Source organism: Suricata suricatta, chromosome 8 (genome assembly GCF_006229205.1).
Source record: "Suricata suricatta isolate VVHF042 chromosome 8, meerkat_22Aug2017_6uvM2_HiC, whole genome shotgun sequence".
In the NCBI taxonomy this organism is placed as follows: domain Eukaryota; kingdom Metazoa; phylum Chordata; class Mammalia; order Carnivora; family Herpestidae; genus Suricata; species Suricata suricatta.
In genome coordinates this window covers 118292127-118308694 of record NC_043707.1, presented here as the reverse complement: position 1 = coordinate 118308694, position 16568 = coordinate 118292127, and the positions used below count along the sequence as shown (strand labels likewise).

Here is a 16568-nt window from a genome sequence, read left to right as displayed (position 1 = left end):
CGGGGCGCGGCGCGCGAGCCCAATGGCCCGCCCCCAGCGCCTGCTGACTGGCTGGCCGGCCGGCTCGCGGGGCTGTGGGCCCGCCCACCTTTCCCGCGGGGCGCTGACCCACTGCCCTCGGCGCCTCCCTCGCTTCCCCTCGTGGTTCGTTCCGCTCCGCACTCGCGGCTGCGGAAGGCGCGTCCATGTGACCGAGCGGGGGGGGGGGCGGTGGAGGAGGAACGTGGTCCCGGGAGTTCGCCCAAGCCGCGGCCCCCGGATCTGCCCTGGGCCCAGGCAAGAGGCAGTGGGCGGTGTGTAACCTGCAAGGTCGAAGGGCTTTCTCCCCCGCATCCCAAGCCACGATGCCTGGGGCCAGATCCTAATGGGACGGGGCGGCGACCGAGCCCTTTGCTCGGGGATTTCCAGCTCAGAAGTGACAACCAGGGCAGCTCAATACTTGGCTGCCCTTTCTCGAGGCCCCAAATAAATAGCGTGTGCGTCTGCAATTGTGAAAGATGTTTCTGCGCCTCTCCCCGCCCCAACTCCACAGGAGACACACACACACACACACACACACACACACACACACGCACACACCAGGAAGCCTCCTTGACAGACCAAAAATCAAACTTCCGGGACGGAGCGTCTTGGGCAAGTTATTTCCTCTAAGTATCCTCAACTATGAAGAGGAAATAACTACCTCATGGGGCTCTTTTCACATATCTTTTCCGCCTGTTGAGGAAACCCTGAATTTAAAGGCTTCCAACCTAACGTCTCCTTTAACGACAGAGATTATCCTCGAGAATCCAGTATTCTCTCTTGTATTTGGGAGGTGACCAGAAATTCTTTGCCAGACCACAGGTTCTGAGTTTGGGTTTGGAAAATATGGTCACTGGTGAGTTGGAAGACTGGTCTGGGCCACTACTGGATGGCAGCCAGAAAGAGGAATTGGAGACTGGCTTGGGAAGAAGAGGGGAGGCTCACTCATGAGAGTTGGGGAGGGGGGCTCTATCTCTCCTGTCCACCTTAGTATGTCTCACCTGCCCCGAAATGCCACCTATCCAGAAGGGAATCCTGCCCCCTAGGCTGCTTCCCCTCCACCACCACCACACACATGTTCATTTGGCCCTGTGGGGAGAAGCAATGGTCAGTAGTCATCATTGGGCCACCCCACAAGGTAGACCTGGAGCATTGCTCCTGACCAGAAGGCTTCCATTAGAGCTTAGCAGTAAAAAGAAAGGGCTTATGACTCAGCCACAACAAGCCGCAGAACAGAACCCAAGATGTTCATCACCAGCAGGTGGCCCAGGAGAGGGTATTCTAGGGCAAGGCTGGCTGGCTGGCAGGACTGTGGGAGTTGAGAGGCCCTCAAGGCCCTTGGATGAGGAGCACTGCCTCAGGTGCCATTTGTACTCTTGTGTGCCTCCAGCAGGCAGCAGTTTCTACTTCCTGGAAGCAGAGACTTGAAGCAGAGAACTGCCTCCTCCACGAAACTTTTGCTGAGTCTCCCCATCACTGATTCTTCCACTAAAGTCTCAAAACACCATATGCAGTCCCCTATCCTAGCATTTATCGTGTGCATTGTAAATGCCTATGTTCTTGATTCTCCCCTCCTTAGACTGACCTACCTGGGGCAATCTAATATGTGGGTGAACAAACAAATGAATCTTCCCTCATCTAGCTCTCAGCCTGGCCCTAAGATGTCAGTAAATAATACAATAACAACTAAGGAAAATAACAATGGCTATAATAGTGGCTACCAATTATTAAGCATCTACACTATTCTTTTTTTTTTTAATCTTTATTTATTTTTGAGAGGCAGAGACATGGAACTAGAGTAGGGGAGGGGTAGAGAAAGAGGGAGACACAAAATCAGAAGCAGGATCCAGGCTCTGAGCTGTCAGCACAGAGCCAGATGCAGGGCTCGAACTCACAAACCCATGAGATCATGACCTGAACTGGAGCTGGCCGCTTAAATGACTGAGCCACCCAGGCGCCCCACAGCTACACTATTCTAAGCCCTGGGTAAGTTGTTTTTAAATATGTTATCAAGTTTACTCTTCAAATACTACTATAAGGAAGGGATCATAATCCTTATTTTGTCTTTTTTTTTTTTTAAGTTTATTTGTCTATTTTGAGAGAGAAAGAAAGAGTACGAGCAGGGGAAGGGCAGAGAGGGAGAGGAAAGAGAGAAATCCCAAGCAGCCTCTTCGTTGAGCACCAGGCCGTACACAAACTCTGAGAGCATGACCTGAGCCAAAATCAAGAGTTGGATGCTTAACCAAGTGAGCCACCCCGTCACCCCTATTATCCTCATTTTAAAAGGGATTGGGTGAGGGGCGTCTGAGTGACTGTATGCTGACAGCTAGCTCATGAGCCTGGAGTCTGTCTTTGGATTCTGTGTCTCCCTGTCTCTTTGAGCCTCCCCTGCTCACACTGTCTCTCTCTCTCTCTCAAAAATAAATAAAAACACTCAAAAAAAATTAAGGGATTGAGAGGTACCCGGTGGCTCAGTTGGTTGACTGTGTCCAACTTCAGCTCAGGTCATGATCTCATGGTTTGTGGGTTCAAGTCCTGCATCAGGCTCTGACATCAGGCTCTGTGCTGACAGCTCAGAGCCTGCAGCCTGCTTCAGATTCTGCATCTCCCTTTCTCTCTGCCCCTCCCCTGCTCACGTCTGTCTCTCTCTGTTTCTCTCTCTCTCAAAAATAAATAAATAAACATTAAAAAATATTTTAAGGGGGGATTGGAATTTCAGACAAATGAAATGACAGAACCAGGAGTCAGTCCAGGTGTCTGCCTCTGAAGCCCAAATAAGCATAATATTAGTCTCTGACTTCAATAATGGCCCTCCCTCAGACTAAGCTGGAAACCCTTGAGATATTAGAAATACCCTCCTCAGAGAGTGAACACTGAGACCATGTCACCACCACACCGCCAGGACAGCAGGGGAATGCTCTAACCCCTAACACGAATGACCTCTTCCAAATGGTTTCCCAAGGAAGGCTGCGCACCTCAAACAGATCAGGAACTGGCTGCGGGCACCTTATTATAGTGTGAACCGCCCTTGGCAGTGAGTTTCACCCATAATGAGTGCCCTGAGTTTATCCTGTGCCTTTGCTGAAACCTTCCAAGTGCTATTAGCTTATTAATCTTCCCAGTACTCCTGTGAGGCAAAGCTGGCAATGTTCTTGGCTGGTTTTATAGAGCGTTGGCTTCTTAAGAGCAGGAGCTGTGTGGGCCTGCCACACACAGGAGTTAGAAGTCATGGTGATGTGGTAAAGAAACCAAGACCCTCAGAGAAGTGGTTTTAGATAGAGGTGGGGACACAACCCAGGTGCCTGATTCCCACCCTAGGACTCTAGACTTTTTTATCTGGCAACTTTACATTGCCATTTAGTTCCTGGGTGGCCTTGGGAAGTTACTTGATCTAGTCTCAATTTCCCCATCTGTAAAATTGAAAAGGTAACAGTACTTACCTCCAAAGGTAGTTTTGAGCACCACAGGAATTAGTGTATATAACTCAGGTAGAGCCACACCGGACACATAATAAGTATTCAATAGGGGCGCCTGGCTGGCTTAGGCCAGTGGAGTAGGAGCAACTCTTGATCTTGGGATCGTGAGCTCGTGCCCCAGATGGAGTCTAAAAATTACTTAGATAAATACAACTTTAAAAGAAATTAGTGTTGAATAAATGTTAGCTACTCTTAAAATTATTAGAATGGTACTTTGCACCTTGGAATGAATAAATGGAGTAAGTTATGCTACCACAGGTTCTAAAGCCTATTTCAAAAGTTGAGGCTCTGCTACTTAATTCTAGCTAGCTTTGTGACCTTGGACACGTGGCTTAATTTCATGAATGAACCGCTGTCTTCATCTGTGAAATGAGATAGTTCTGAAATGAAGATCCTGAAAGTGCTTCGTGAACTGTCAAGCACTGTGTAGACATTACCCGTGGTTTGGTACTATGACTGTACAGGAATCCCAGTTCTGCCCCTTAAATTCCCCCTTAAATGTATAAAACCAGTAGAGCTGGGATTATTCCTGGCTCTGCCACTGTGTGGCCTTGGGCAAGTTACCTACCCTCTCTGAGCTTTCAGATTCCTTGCCTCTAATAAGAGATAAGGTAGGTCTACATTGCAGTTTTGGGAAAACAAGACAGACTGACCCAGCACAGACCTTGCCTCAGAGTAGGGGCTTGCTCAATAAATGGGAACTAACCAATGTACTGACAGACCTATGAACTACTCTCACGGAAAAGACCCAGTTGGAAGCAACCACCCAAATACCCCAACCCGATACCAGATGCGGTCATGAGCTGCAAAATAAGCGATCCGGCCACTACAAAGTTCAGCTGAACTTGGGAGGTTCTCGCCCAGCACTGCATAGCTTGTCTGGACCCCATGGACCGGTCAGAAGGCCAAGACAGGACCCACCCCCTCCCCAAATGATAACCGGGGAGGAGGAGGCAGGGGGAGGAAGGAATGTACTGATTCACCGCCCCACCCATCCCCTGCTTCTAATCTCTCTTCCGGAATTTTACAGCTCTCTTGTACCGGGGCGGAGGCGGAGGGGGCAGGGCCCGGGTTACCGCCGGCTGCTGGAACCCCCTCCAACCCACCCCGCCCACCCCCGCCTCTTGTGAATCAGCTGCAGCGGGAAACCCGGGCAGTTTGCTCCCTGCGGTGCGTGCTGTCCGAGGGGAGCCCAGCGGTAGGGGAGAGAAACTGTGAATTCCGACTGACGGCCAGGCTCGCTCGGAGTGGGTGCCCGGGTGGTGAGAGCTCCCTCTCCTCTAGCCAGTAGGAGCTGGAGAGCTCGGGCTGAACCCCGGCTGAGGCCCGATTGCACTGGAAGGCTGTGGCCTCCTTCAGGAACCTTCCCGCGGCCAGACAGCTCTTGGGATCGCCATCCGCACCGCAGTCAGGTGTAACTGGTTTTCAGCCAGAGTTCCAAAGAGAAAAACGACTCAGGACCTGGCGGCGAAGGAGTGGGAAAAGTTTTGAAACCTTTTAGAGGGGTGCCTGAGTGGCTCAGTTGGTTGAGTGTTGGACTTGAGCTTAGGTCATGATCTCGCTGTTGGTGAGTTGAGCCCTACATCGGGCTCTGTGCTGACAGCTCAGAGCCTGGAGCCTGCTTCTGATTCTGTGTCTCCCTCTCTCTCAGCCCCTCCCCACTCGTGCTCTCTGTCTCTCTCTCAAACGTAAATAAAACATAAAAAGATTAAAAAAAAAAAAAAAGAAAGAAAGAAACTTTTTAGAAAAGGTAGCTCTACCACCTTATGGGATCTTGCTAAGGCTGGGGGCAAGGTGAGGATCTGCTCCAGGCTGTAGGGAGAGTCAGCAGTGGACTGACTGCTGGGAACTTTAGATCTGGAGCTGCCCTGCCTTCTGGGTTCAGTTCACAGCATTCTCTGATATCCTCAAGACTTAGTTTCCCCACCTGGCAGTCGGGAAATATAAAAGAATTTATTAATAACTGAAACAAGAGCTGTTGGGAACATAACTCATCTCCTGACACAACAAAGGGATTAGGAGGTAACCATGCTCACGGCTAACACTTACTGAGCACTTACTATGTGCCCAAGTACTGTTATTCTCAGCATTGCGTATGTGTTAACTAACTTAAATTTCCTGATATGCTAGGAGATGGAAATTTCTATTATTCCATATGGGGAAAGTGTGATGACAGCAAAGCCACTTGACCAAAGTCTCCCAGCTAATATATGATAGAGGCAGGATTTGAACCCAGGGAGTATTTTTCCAGGGCCCCACACCCTCGACCGCAATGCCATCTGCCTCTCCTAATGAGAATGTGGTTACAGTCTACCCACCTGCACTTTGGTTTAACAGTGTAAGTTCTTTTCATCATGGCACCCTCTTTCAGAGTGACTTAGATTATCTGTGTGAGTATAAATGTTTAATATGGGCTCTGACTGTGATAATGTTTCTACACACCGAGACATCAAAGCACGAGGTTAAATGGGGCAATCAAGGTCACATTGTGAAATCGAGAAGATTCCTTGCCCAACGGTGCACAGTTGTCTTCATTCTGTCCAGTGCTATGGACAGAATGTTGACTTCCCCCCCACAGTGGGACCCATTATACCTAGTGGTAACCTGGAGAGCCCATCTCCCCACCAGTGACCCTAATTTGACTACTGGTATGTTTTTCAAAGATGCTGAAAATGTTGCCCTGTCCCCCCCGCCCCCCTCCAAACATATTCCCTGCTCTATCCTCAGCTTGTGTGCCTAATCTGGAGGTTTCTTTCTTGGTTTCAAGCCAAAATGAGAGTTCATCTTTTGTTAAAATGCAAACATTACAAGGGGGAAAAAATAAAGGAGATTTCACCAGCCATTGTCATGTAATGAGAACAAGATTTTGAAAGCCTCCCTAAAAATGAGTTTAGGTGGGAGAGAGCAGGACTATGAACCTCCCTGAATTAATGTCTGAAAGAAGAGCAGAAATCATCTAGTGACACGCCTCCTTTTATGAGCCCAGCTAAAGAAAAAGAATGTCTCAGCCACTCAGAGATACTGAGAGCCTGATAAGGGGTAGGGGAACCCACCGTGAGGAAGGGAACAGACCAATGGGCAAAGGGACAAAAGACTAGGTTAGCCTGAATATTGGCCTTTCCTTCTGGTGGTGAGTGTTGGTTTTTTTCTTTTATTTCCAAGCAAGCTGTATATCCAATGTGGGACTCAAACTCACAACCAAGAGACCAAGAGTCACATGCTCCACCAACTAAGCCAGCCAGGTGCCCCTCCAGTGGTGTTTTTAAAAAGCTGTTCTTAACTTAACTAATTAATTAATATCCGTTTTCCCAGGGTGCCTGGGTGGCTCAGTTGGTTAAACATCTGACTCTTGATTTTAACTCAGGTCATGATCTAAAGGGTAGTAAGATCTAGCCCCACCACATCTTTGTGGAGTCTGCTTAGGATTTCCTCTCTCTGCACCCCCCGTCTCAAAAAATAAAAAATAAAATAAAAAATCTCCCCCAGCCTTAAAAATAATGTATGCATTTTATGGTATGTAAATTATACTTTAATAAAGCTGCTAAAAAATAAGACATGCTTCTTATAAATATTTTTTAATTATAGAGATGAATATTTAATAAAGTAAGAGTCCTCCACAATCATGCCCAGAGAAGGAACTACTATTAACAATTTGTATTAGGAGTGCCTGGGTGGCTCAGTCAGTTAAGCATCTGACTCTTAATTTCAGCTCAGGTCATGATCTCAGGGTTGGGCTCAGATTCTCTCTCTCCCCCTCTCTCTCTCTCTGCCTCTCCCTCACTCTTTCTCTCTCTAAAAAAATAAAAAAACAAACAAAACCCAATTTGTATTATATTGTTCCTCTAGACTTTTCTCTGTACGTTCAGATTTTTTTCTGTGTATTCATTTATGCATGCATGCACACGCTCGCGCTCATGTGTACGGTTAACAAAAATGCGATTGTTTCTCTTAACAATATGTCTTGGATAGTTTTCCATGTCAGTGCATTTAGATCTACTTTATTCTTTGAAAGGCTGCCTACATAGTATGGATAAACTATAATTTACTTAACAGGTTCCCTAGTGATAGATATTTGGATTGCTTCCAATATTTTGCTATTAAAAACAGTACTGCAAGGGGCATTTTTGCACATATATCTTGGAGCCCTTTTGAAGAATTCTGTATGATAAATTCCCAGAGAAACCATTCTTTTTAAAACACCACGCTTCATAAATGATCATTTTCATCTTATTCCAAATGCCATGACATAAAAGACTGTTCCTGATCAAAATCACATCAACTGCTTAGGATATAGGATACATTGAATACATGTTCGTTATTTTCATGATTATTCTTGCCTTTATGTCACAAAATCATTGGTCTGGTAAGGAGAAATTAATTCCTTCCGTCGACAATTATTGACAAGCTTCTGCCGTGGGATGGGGTGGATCCTGCCCTCAAGAAGTCGACAATCTTGTGTGAATGTGTCAGCTGGTAATTACAACACCTTGAGAGAAGTACCACAGAAGTGGTGACTGTGGGGGAGATAAGGAGCCTGTAGGAGGGACATTAACCAGCCAGAAGAAGGGCAGGAAAGATGAGAAGGGAAGTAATAACTTCAATTATCCAAACAAGTAAGGCAGGCAGTGCCCTAGCCACCAGAGGTACCCAAGCAAAGGCCAAGGCACCATCCCTAAGAAATACTGGTAGGAACCATAAACCAAATCCTTGGTTCTCAAACATCCATCCTCAGACTAGCACATGGGGAAAATAAAGTGGTGTATTTTGGGGGTGCCTGGGTGGCTCAGTCGGTTAAGTATCCAACTTCAGCCCAGGTCATGATCTCGTGGTTCGTGATGTTTGAGGCCCACATCAGGCTCTGTGCTGACAGCTTTGCTTCCAATTCTGTGCCTCCCTCTCTCTGCCCCTTCCCTGCTCATGCGCCCTCTTTCTCTCTCAAAGAATAAACTAAAACATTTTTAAAAAATTAAAAAGTGGTGAATTTTTATATGCTGAACTTGCTCAGTTTAAAGGACAGTCTTTCATTCTGAGAGGATACCTTTTCTACTTTTTTTTGGTATTAAAATGTCCTTTTATGAAGCAGTGGTTGTATTTCCATCATAGTTGTCTTTCTTTAATGTTCTTGTCTGGCCAAACTAAAAGCTAGCAACCATATCTAGGTCCCCCTCCTCATTTTTAAAAAAAGTTTTTTACATTTATTTATTTTTGAGAGACAAAGAGAGACAGAGCGTGAACAGGGGAAGGGCAGAAAGAGAAGGAGACACAGAATCCGAAGCAAGCTCCAGGCACAGAGCCCGACGCGGGGCTGGAACCCATGAACCGTGAGATCATGACCTGAGCTGAAGTCGGATGCTCAACTGACTGAGCCACCCAGGTGCCCCTCCCCTCCTCATTTTTTAAACCTTTGACTACAGCTGACATCTAAAAGTCTGGGGGCCTCTGAGCCAAGTGACTTCTTTTTTTTTTTAATTATTGTTATTGAAGTGTAATTAACGTACAGTGTTATATCTTAGCCAAGTGACTTCTAAGGTTCTTTCCATCCCTGTGGCTATAAGATTCTCTGCTCAGTACCCGTTAAGTCCTGAAGCTAAATTAAGTTTGGAATCTGTGAATCAAATCTTTTTCAACAGACCCAAGGTTAAAAAGAAATACATAAATACCTGAATAAGTAAAAGAAAGAAAAACAATTTGGTACCCTCTCACACAGTTTTAGTTTTTGGTTCCCAAACTACATAAGAGTGCCTCACGTTTTCATATAGACTTGCTCTCCTGTTCCCCGGAAATGCAGCACTGAGGCAGGGGAACCGCAGAGATAACAGATAGGAGTGATACGGGAAAAATCAATTTGATGCAGTTTTCACAAACCTTTAAAACAGAGCAATTTAGGTGATGATGGGGTTTCGTGACCAGAGGAGACAGAGCCCCGGATGGGAATTCTGGTGTTTTTCCGGCATTTCTCTGAGGGGGTTGGGAGGAGAGGGGAAAAAAAAAATTTTTTTTTGGCCTCCTCCCCTGCCACTTATAAGAAAATGCAAGCAATGAAAAGCAAAAGTCTCCTGTAATGTCCCATTAAAAGGAACAAATGAAATACAAACCCTCAGACAGACAGGCACTGGGCAGGCCTTCCCCGCTGATGCTGCAGGAACTGAGTAAGTATTCACCACCACACCTGGCCCTGCTGTTTCCATGGCGACTCCTCACCTTTTGCATTCCTTGACTTTGGGGTTGAGACTGGTTCAGGGCACATTTAAGCTTTCATGTTTCTCCTTGGCTTCTGGAAAAGGAAAGGGGAAGCAGGGAAAGGATTCTAAGTTAGCTTGCCTGCTGCCTTGGCTATTTGCTTCTGAGTTTGTGTGACTAAAGGCCTCACTGGGTAAGAGGGGTCCTGCAGCAAGGTGAGGGAATGGAAATGGCTCTGGCAGAGCCTGAAAGACCTAGGTTCAAATCCCAGCTCCTTGAGGAATCCATTAGTTCATTCAAACAAGCCTTTGTCAAGGCCAGCACTAGCAGGTACAAAGAGAAGACTTAACAGCCAGCGTTGGCTCTCAGAGAGGCGGTGGTCCCGAGGAAAGTTGGGTCACCAGAGTCAGTATAAGTGACTTCACAGAGGCAGGTGCCGGTTTATCACTGCCCAGAGAGGTGACCTTCTAAGGAGGGGAGAAACTATATGAAACCCACACTGCACTGAGAAGGACTCTTAGGAATGTTGGAGCAAGGTTCTTTCCCTAACTCCTTTTTTAAAAAAAATTTTTTAAATATTTATTTATTGGGGGGAGGGGCAGAGAGAGAGGGAAACACAGAATCCGAAGCAGGCTTCAGGCTCTGAACTCTCAGCACAGAGCCTGATGTAGGACTCAAACTCACAAACCATGAGATCATGACTGTAGCCAAAGGGACCTTAACCGACCAAGCCCCCCAGGGGCCCAGGATTCCTTCCCCCTTGAGCACAAAGGCATCAGATTAATGGTGACAAGAATTGAGACTTACACTATGACCCCTGGCAAGTTAATTCACTCTCCTGTGCCTTACTTTCCCCATCTAGAAATCAAAGCTAATGATAACTACCTTCTTCCTGTTGAGAAAAGTTACGTTTGTTAATATACAATGATGAAGCAAAGAGCAGATAGACCCAGAATCAAAGCTCGACTTTCCAATGCTCAACTGAGTGACTTTGGGTAATTCTGAACATTAGCCCTTCTGAACCAGTTTCCTCACCTTAAAAGGGTAATCATAATCAGGGCACCTCGGTGGCTCAGTCAACCTTCAGCTGAAGTCAAACTTCAGTTCAGGTCATGATCTCATGGGCTGGTGAGTTTGAACCTTACGTGGAGCTCTGTGCTAATAACAGAGCCTGAAGCCTACTTTTGATTCTGTGTCTCCCTCTCTCTCTGCCTCTCTCTCTCTCTCTCTCTCCTTTAAATAAACACTAAAAAAATATTTTAGGGGTGCCTGAGTGGCTCAGTTGGTTAAGCATCTGACTTCAGCTCAGGTCATGATCTCAGGATTCATGGGTTCGAGCCTCACATCGGGCTCTGTGCTCACAGCTCAGAACCTGGAGCCTGCTTCGGATTCCATGTCTCCCTCTCTCTCTGCCCCTCCCCTCCTCATGTTCTCTCTCTTTTTCAAAAATAAACAACATTAAAATTTTTTAAATATTTTTAAAAAGTAGTAGTCATAATCATATTAACTCATAAGAGTATTGCTAGAATCACAGGAGATCGTGTACATAAACCACATAGCACCAGCATATAGCAAAATGCTAGTTACCTATTACAGAAGTAGAGCTCCTGATCCTGATGTGTCCCAAGTCAGATATTATTGCCCTTGTCACATGGCACCTGGTTCACATTCTGTAAACATGACTTTCCCAGCCTTTTTGGAGCCTTTCCTCCTGCCACTGCAGCTTTGTGCCTTCTCTTGCTTACAAAAGTGGTGCCGATTTCTCTCCCAGGCCAAGGAAGGTGCAGCTTGAGGTCTACGCCCCTGCCTCCCCAGCATCCCCTTTATCACCTTGGCCTTATTCACCTCTCTCCCAGGCTGAATGAAGGGCAGAGGGCCTGGGCCTGTCCCCGTGGCTCCCCTGAGAGCGCAGTGGGCAGAGACAGGGAGTGCGTCAGTCCTGATGCAATCACAGGCTCATTGCTTGGCCCACTTCCTCCTCGTTGGGTGTTTACCAGAGTCTGGATTCCACAGGCACCCTTGCGAGCCTGTGCACTGACCACAGGGGCACGCAGCACATAAAATTGTGTGACAAAGCTACACTGTGCCCACCTGGGCCTCGTGTGCCTTGGCTCCGGGACACCAGAAAAAGATACCAGGTGTGAGTCCAGAGGGAGGGGCAGGGAAGGCAGGCTCCTCGAGGGAGGGACTAATCCCTGGCTCATGCCAGGGCCAACTTCCAGACCCAGCAGCTCTCTAAGTCCTAATGAATAGGCCCTTTATCCCTGAACCTAGAAGCTTGTGGGGAGGGAGCCACGGGAAGGGGGTCTCAGGTGACATGGAGCCTCTGAACTAGCTCAGAGGATCCTGTCCCTTCCTTCCCAGTAGAAATCCTAGCTGGAAAGAAGTTTGTTTTCCAATTGCTTGTGTATGATCTTCATCTGGGGGGTGGGGGGCCCTCACCAAACCTTCAGCCTTGCCAGGTCACCTAGAGACATCCTAAGAAGCACAGTATTGCATGGTGGTAAAAAAAAAAAAACATGGCTTTTGGCAGTCAATTCTCAGCTCTTGCAGCTACTGGCTGGATGTCCCAGGCAAGCCACTTCGTGTCTTCACTCTTAACTTCCTCTTGTCAAACAGGATAATGAGAGTAGGCAACTTCAGAGATAAAGCCTATAGGCCCACAGAAAGGTGCAGGGCAATGGTAAAAGCACTCCATGACTATTAGATATTGTTATTTTTTTTAATTTTTTGTCTATTTTTGAGAGACAGAGAGATAGTGCGAGCAGGGGAGGGTCAGAGAAAGAGGGAGACACAGAATCTGAAGCAGGCTCCAGGCTCTGAGCTAGCTGTCAGCACAGAGCCTGATGTGGGTCTCGAACCCACGAATCATGAGATCATGACCTGAGCCAAAGCCAGACTCTTAACTGACTGAGCCACCCGGGCGCCCCTAGATATTGTTATTTTTATTCAGACCTGGGAGGTGGCAGGGGGAGGGTAGGCAAAGATGAAAAGCATCCCAGCATCAGCTGTCTGCTCCCCGATCCAACACTAGAGAATTCTAGTGCTTAGAGGGTCTTTTATTGTTTTCCCTGAAGCTGGGGCCCAACTGTCCTTCTTTCAATATCTAATGACTGTTTCCCAGTTATCAGGAAAGAATCTGACCTCCCCTCCCCCAGAGCTGTGAAACTGAGTAGCAAAGCTTTTCAAACTCCTGAGTCATTCAGCAAAACCAGCCCAAGATCATCGGTGGATCAAGGAAACCAGATGCAGAATGGGGAAAACCCAGCCACAAAGTCAGGTTGCCCTCCTCCCAGGGCAATTCCCTCTGTTGGCTCCTCGGCTGAACTTTCACGCAGGTTCCACAAACAAGCTGGCACCTGACCCCTGAGAGCTTCCCAGGGGTTCCCTCCCACGTGGGTGCCAGGAGCAAGACATTAGCTGCATCCGGGGCTCCGGCCTGGCTCCAGCTCTCAGACACACTCCTTCTGCCCCTCCACACCCCAGTCCTAGGGAGAGTGGACACCCTGCCTCGCAGCCTCCCCGCCCACTCATTTCTCAGCCCCCAGCAACTTAACCCAGCCCCTCCACCAGCATCACACTCACTGATGTCCTCTTAATTGATAAAGACTGCCTCCAAGCCTTCCCTTCCCGCCCGGTCTAAACACCCAGCACTGTTGACCACCCTATTCTTTAAAGTCTCCTTTCTGGGTTTCTCGGAGGCCACAGCTACCTGGTTCTCCTCCTCCCTCTGCAACCAGCACTTGTTGGTACCAGTTGTTGGTTTTTCTCCATCCCTTAAAGGTTGCTCCCTGCTTCGGCTCTTAGCCCTTTTCCCTCCTGGTCTGCATTCCCCTTCCAGGGTTAACCTGCGCCCAAGTCTTTAACTTCCACCTCTTTGCTGGTGATTTTCCACACCGTATCTCCAGCCCAGATCTTTCCTCCCAAATGTCAGTTGCCTACCAAGCAGCAATACTTGCATGACCCCAGGCACAGTAAACCCCACACGCCTCAAAGTGAACTCTTTATCTGCCCCCCCAAACCTGTTCCTCCTCCCTGTTCCCTTGATGAATGTGCTCCCTTGATGAATGACACCACCTTTTCACCCTGTTACCCAAGCCAGAGGCTCAAACACCACCCTGGCCCCCTCCCTGCCCTGCCCACAAACCACCATGCTCTTCACATCTTCTCAGTATCCCCTTTTCCCTCCCGCCCCCATGGTTCCTGCCTTCATCATGACCTGAAGCCTAGATTACCACACAGCTCTTTATTATAAGTGGGCTCTAGGCCTTCACTCTTCCCCCTTTGACTGGACTTGTCTTCGAGTGTCTACCCAGCTACAGTCCTCTTTCTGAGGCCCCACTGTTACCCAAGGACCTCGCTGAAGACTCTCCCCTAGATGCCCATGTTGACCTCACCGAAGTCTGCCCTGCTCTCATCAGAGTGTCTTGAACCAGAGGTGCACATCTGACCCCCGTTGAGCTAAATTGTATCTCCTGGGACTATGCAACTGGGATTCAGGGACTCTAGGCCAAATGCCCCCAAGGTTTACATAAGTAATAAAAACGCATGAAAGAGCCCAAGCACACAGAGAGTGTGTGCCTCGTCTAAAGGCAGCAGCTGCTCCCCTGCACTAGCAGATGGTTGCCATGGGAATATAAGCCTGGGCTTGTCAGATATCCTGATTTTCCAGGGTTTTTTTTTTTTTTAATGTGAAATTTACCAATTTTTGAATTTTGGGCACTAAGTCATTCTTTTAAATGCCACTGGCTAAGCATATCTTGTGCATCATATTTGGCCCACAGTGCTGTCCGTTTATAATCAGCACCAGGGAGTCGGGTTTAGGCACCAGACCCAAAGCTGGGGACGGCCACTTTCTGCCATGTACGGAGAAGGGGAGAAAGCCGTCTGCATAGAGAGACCAAAGCCCGTTCCTGCTGGCTCCTTGCCCTCCTCCCAGGAATCTGTGGTCAAGCCCACACCTGCTGGTCCAGCATCTCCCGCCCTTCCTTCCAGGCCCAGGGTTATATGATAAAGTTATGGGCTCTGATGTCAAACAGACCCCGGCTCAAGGGCCAACTCTACAACTCCTCAGCTGTGCACCGTTGAGCAAGTCAGTTCACCTCTCTGAGCCTCAGTTCCTTCCTCTGTACCATGGAGTACATTTTTAACAGGGTTGTTATTGGGATGAAACGAGATGGTGCTCAGAAAGCTCTCAGCACAGTGCCTGGCACCCAACAAGCACTGAACGAACATTAGCCACTGCTGTCATTATTGCTGTTGGTAGTGGTAGCATTCAGCCTCGGCCCAGCTCTTTCTTGTTCGTATGACTCTGGGCATTTACCATTTGCTTTTACTACATATCACTATTTTATCTGCCTTGGTATATTGTAAAACCACGTTTTATCTCTCTTTAGAAAGGAAGTGTATGTTTTGTACATGGTAGGTACTCAAGAAGCATTTATTTGTTGGTGCACTACTGGAATATAGGCCCCATGAAAATAAAGACCTTGTCCATCTGACTCACTCGTGCACCCCCTGAGCCTTGTACAATGCTGAGCACATAGAAGACCCTCAATTCATGGATACTCAATAAAAAAAAGTGAAAGGTGTCTCTTTGCCCTCCACCAGTATATATTTTTTAATGTTTATTTATTTTTGAGAGAGAGAGAGAGACAGAGTGGGAGTTGGGGAGGGGTTAGAGAGAAAAAGGGAGACATAGAATCTGAAGCAGGCTCAGGCTCTCTGAGCTGTCAGCACCGAGCTCCAGGCAGGGCTCGAACTCAGGACAGTGTGACCATGACCTGAACCAAGGTCAGAGAGGCTAAACCAGCTGAGCTGGCTGAGCCACCCAGGCGCCCCCTCCATCAGGATTCTTTAACATGCCCTTGGAGGTTCCTGGTACAAATCTCAATCCACTGTTTTAAAACAGTAGGTTCTGGAATGTCTGTTAATAACCCTATCTTTCCTTGCCACTTGTGGTTGACCCCCGTCAGCGCTAGGGATGGTCATGTGACTTGGGGCTAGCCAATCAGAGATAGCCATCCCCTGAGTATTGTGATTGGCTCAGGATGGGCTTATAACTCAATCAAAGCCAATCAGGGCTGAAATTTTCGGAAAGGAGAAATCTGCTTTGCACACCGGAAGGTAGGTCATGAGAATATAAGGCTACAGCTGCTAGTGGTAATATTACCACCATGATAAGAAAGCCTAACTAGGAATAACACAGAAAAAGGTCTGAGAAATGGAAAGAGATAGGATCCTAACGGTAGTTTTTTGAGCAAGTAGGTCTAGCTGTGCCTGAAGCCAAGCCTTTAACTATTTTGTTAGAGACAGTAAATTCCTCTTTTTCTTGTTGTTGCTGTTGTTTAAGTCACAGTCGACATAGACATACACCTTTGTAGGAATTTGCCAAGCCCACAATGTTCCCCTTTCTCTAAGAACTGCCCCCTACCCACAGACCAGACTAACTGCTGGGTTCCTCCCGTGGGACTCTGACTCCAGGCCACAGCAGGTTGGACCCGGAAGTGGACCCGACCGGCAACATAATCAGATCAAATTCTTTGTCCTGCGGATTTGGTTCAGGACTGAGAGAGCTGAGTGCTTAAACTGAGGGATGTCAAATTGGGAGTCGGGAGAAGGTCACATTCACAGCGCGGCAGAGAAGCTGAACTGCTGAAAGAGAAGAATGAGGCTGCTGCACACACGGAAGCAGAGGCTGGAGGCCATGTTTTCCCAGAGACTCCGAGAGGAGAGAAAGAGAGAGAGAGCGTGAGCGAGCGAGCCCGGGCTGCTTCCTCATCCCTCCTGAGACTAATTACTTCTCTTCTTGGGTTCCATGAGATTTCTCAGTCTTCATATAATTCTCTCCCCTGATATCACCCTCCCTCCCACCTTTTTTTTTTAACTTAA

The 16568-nt window shown here is 47.7% G+C and overlaps 1 protein-coding gene across 2 annotated transcripts in view; it reads right to left on the bottom strand.

Moving 5' to 3' along the window:
- Window positions 1-11494, bottom strand: part of PTP4A2 (protein tyrosine phosphatase 4A2) — a 28715-nt gene extending 17221 nt beyond the window's left edge. The window contains exons 1-2 of one of the 2 annotated variants that reach the window (XM_029946510.1): window positions 11265-11494; window positions 9699-9771 (exon numbers count right to left, since the gene is read on the bottom strand). The gene's annotated coding sequence lies outside the window, so the exon portion shown is untranslated. Of the gene's footprint in view, window positions 1-3461; window positions 3592-9698; window positions 9772-11264 lie in introns of those variants that run through there. The other variant, XM_029946509.1, reaches the window with a different exon arrangement.
- Between the last annotated feature and the right edge of the window lie 5074 nt (window positions 11495-16568).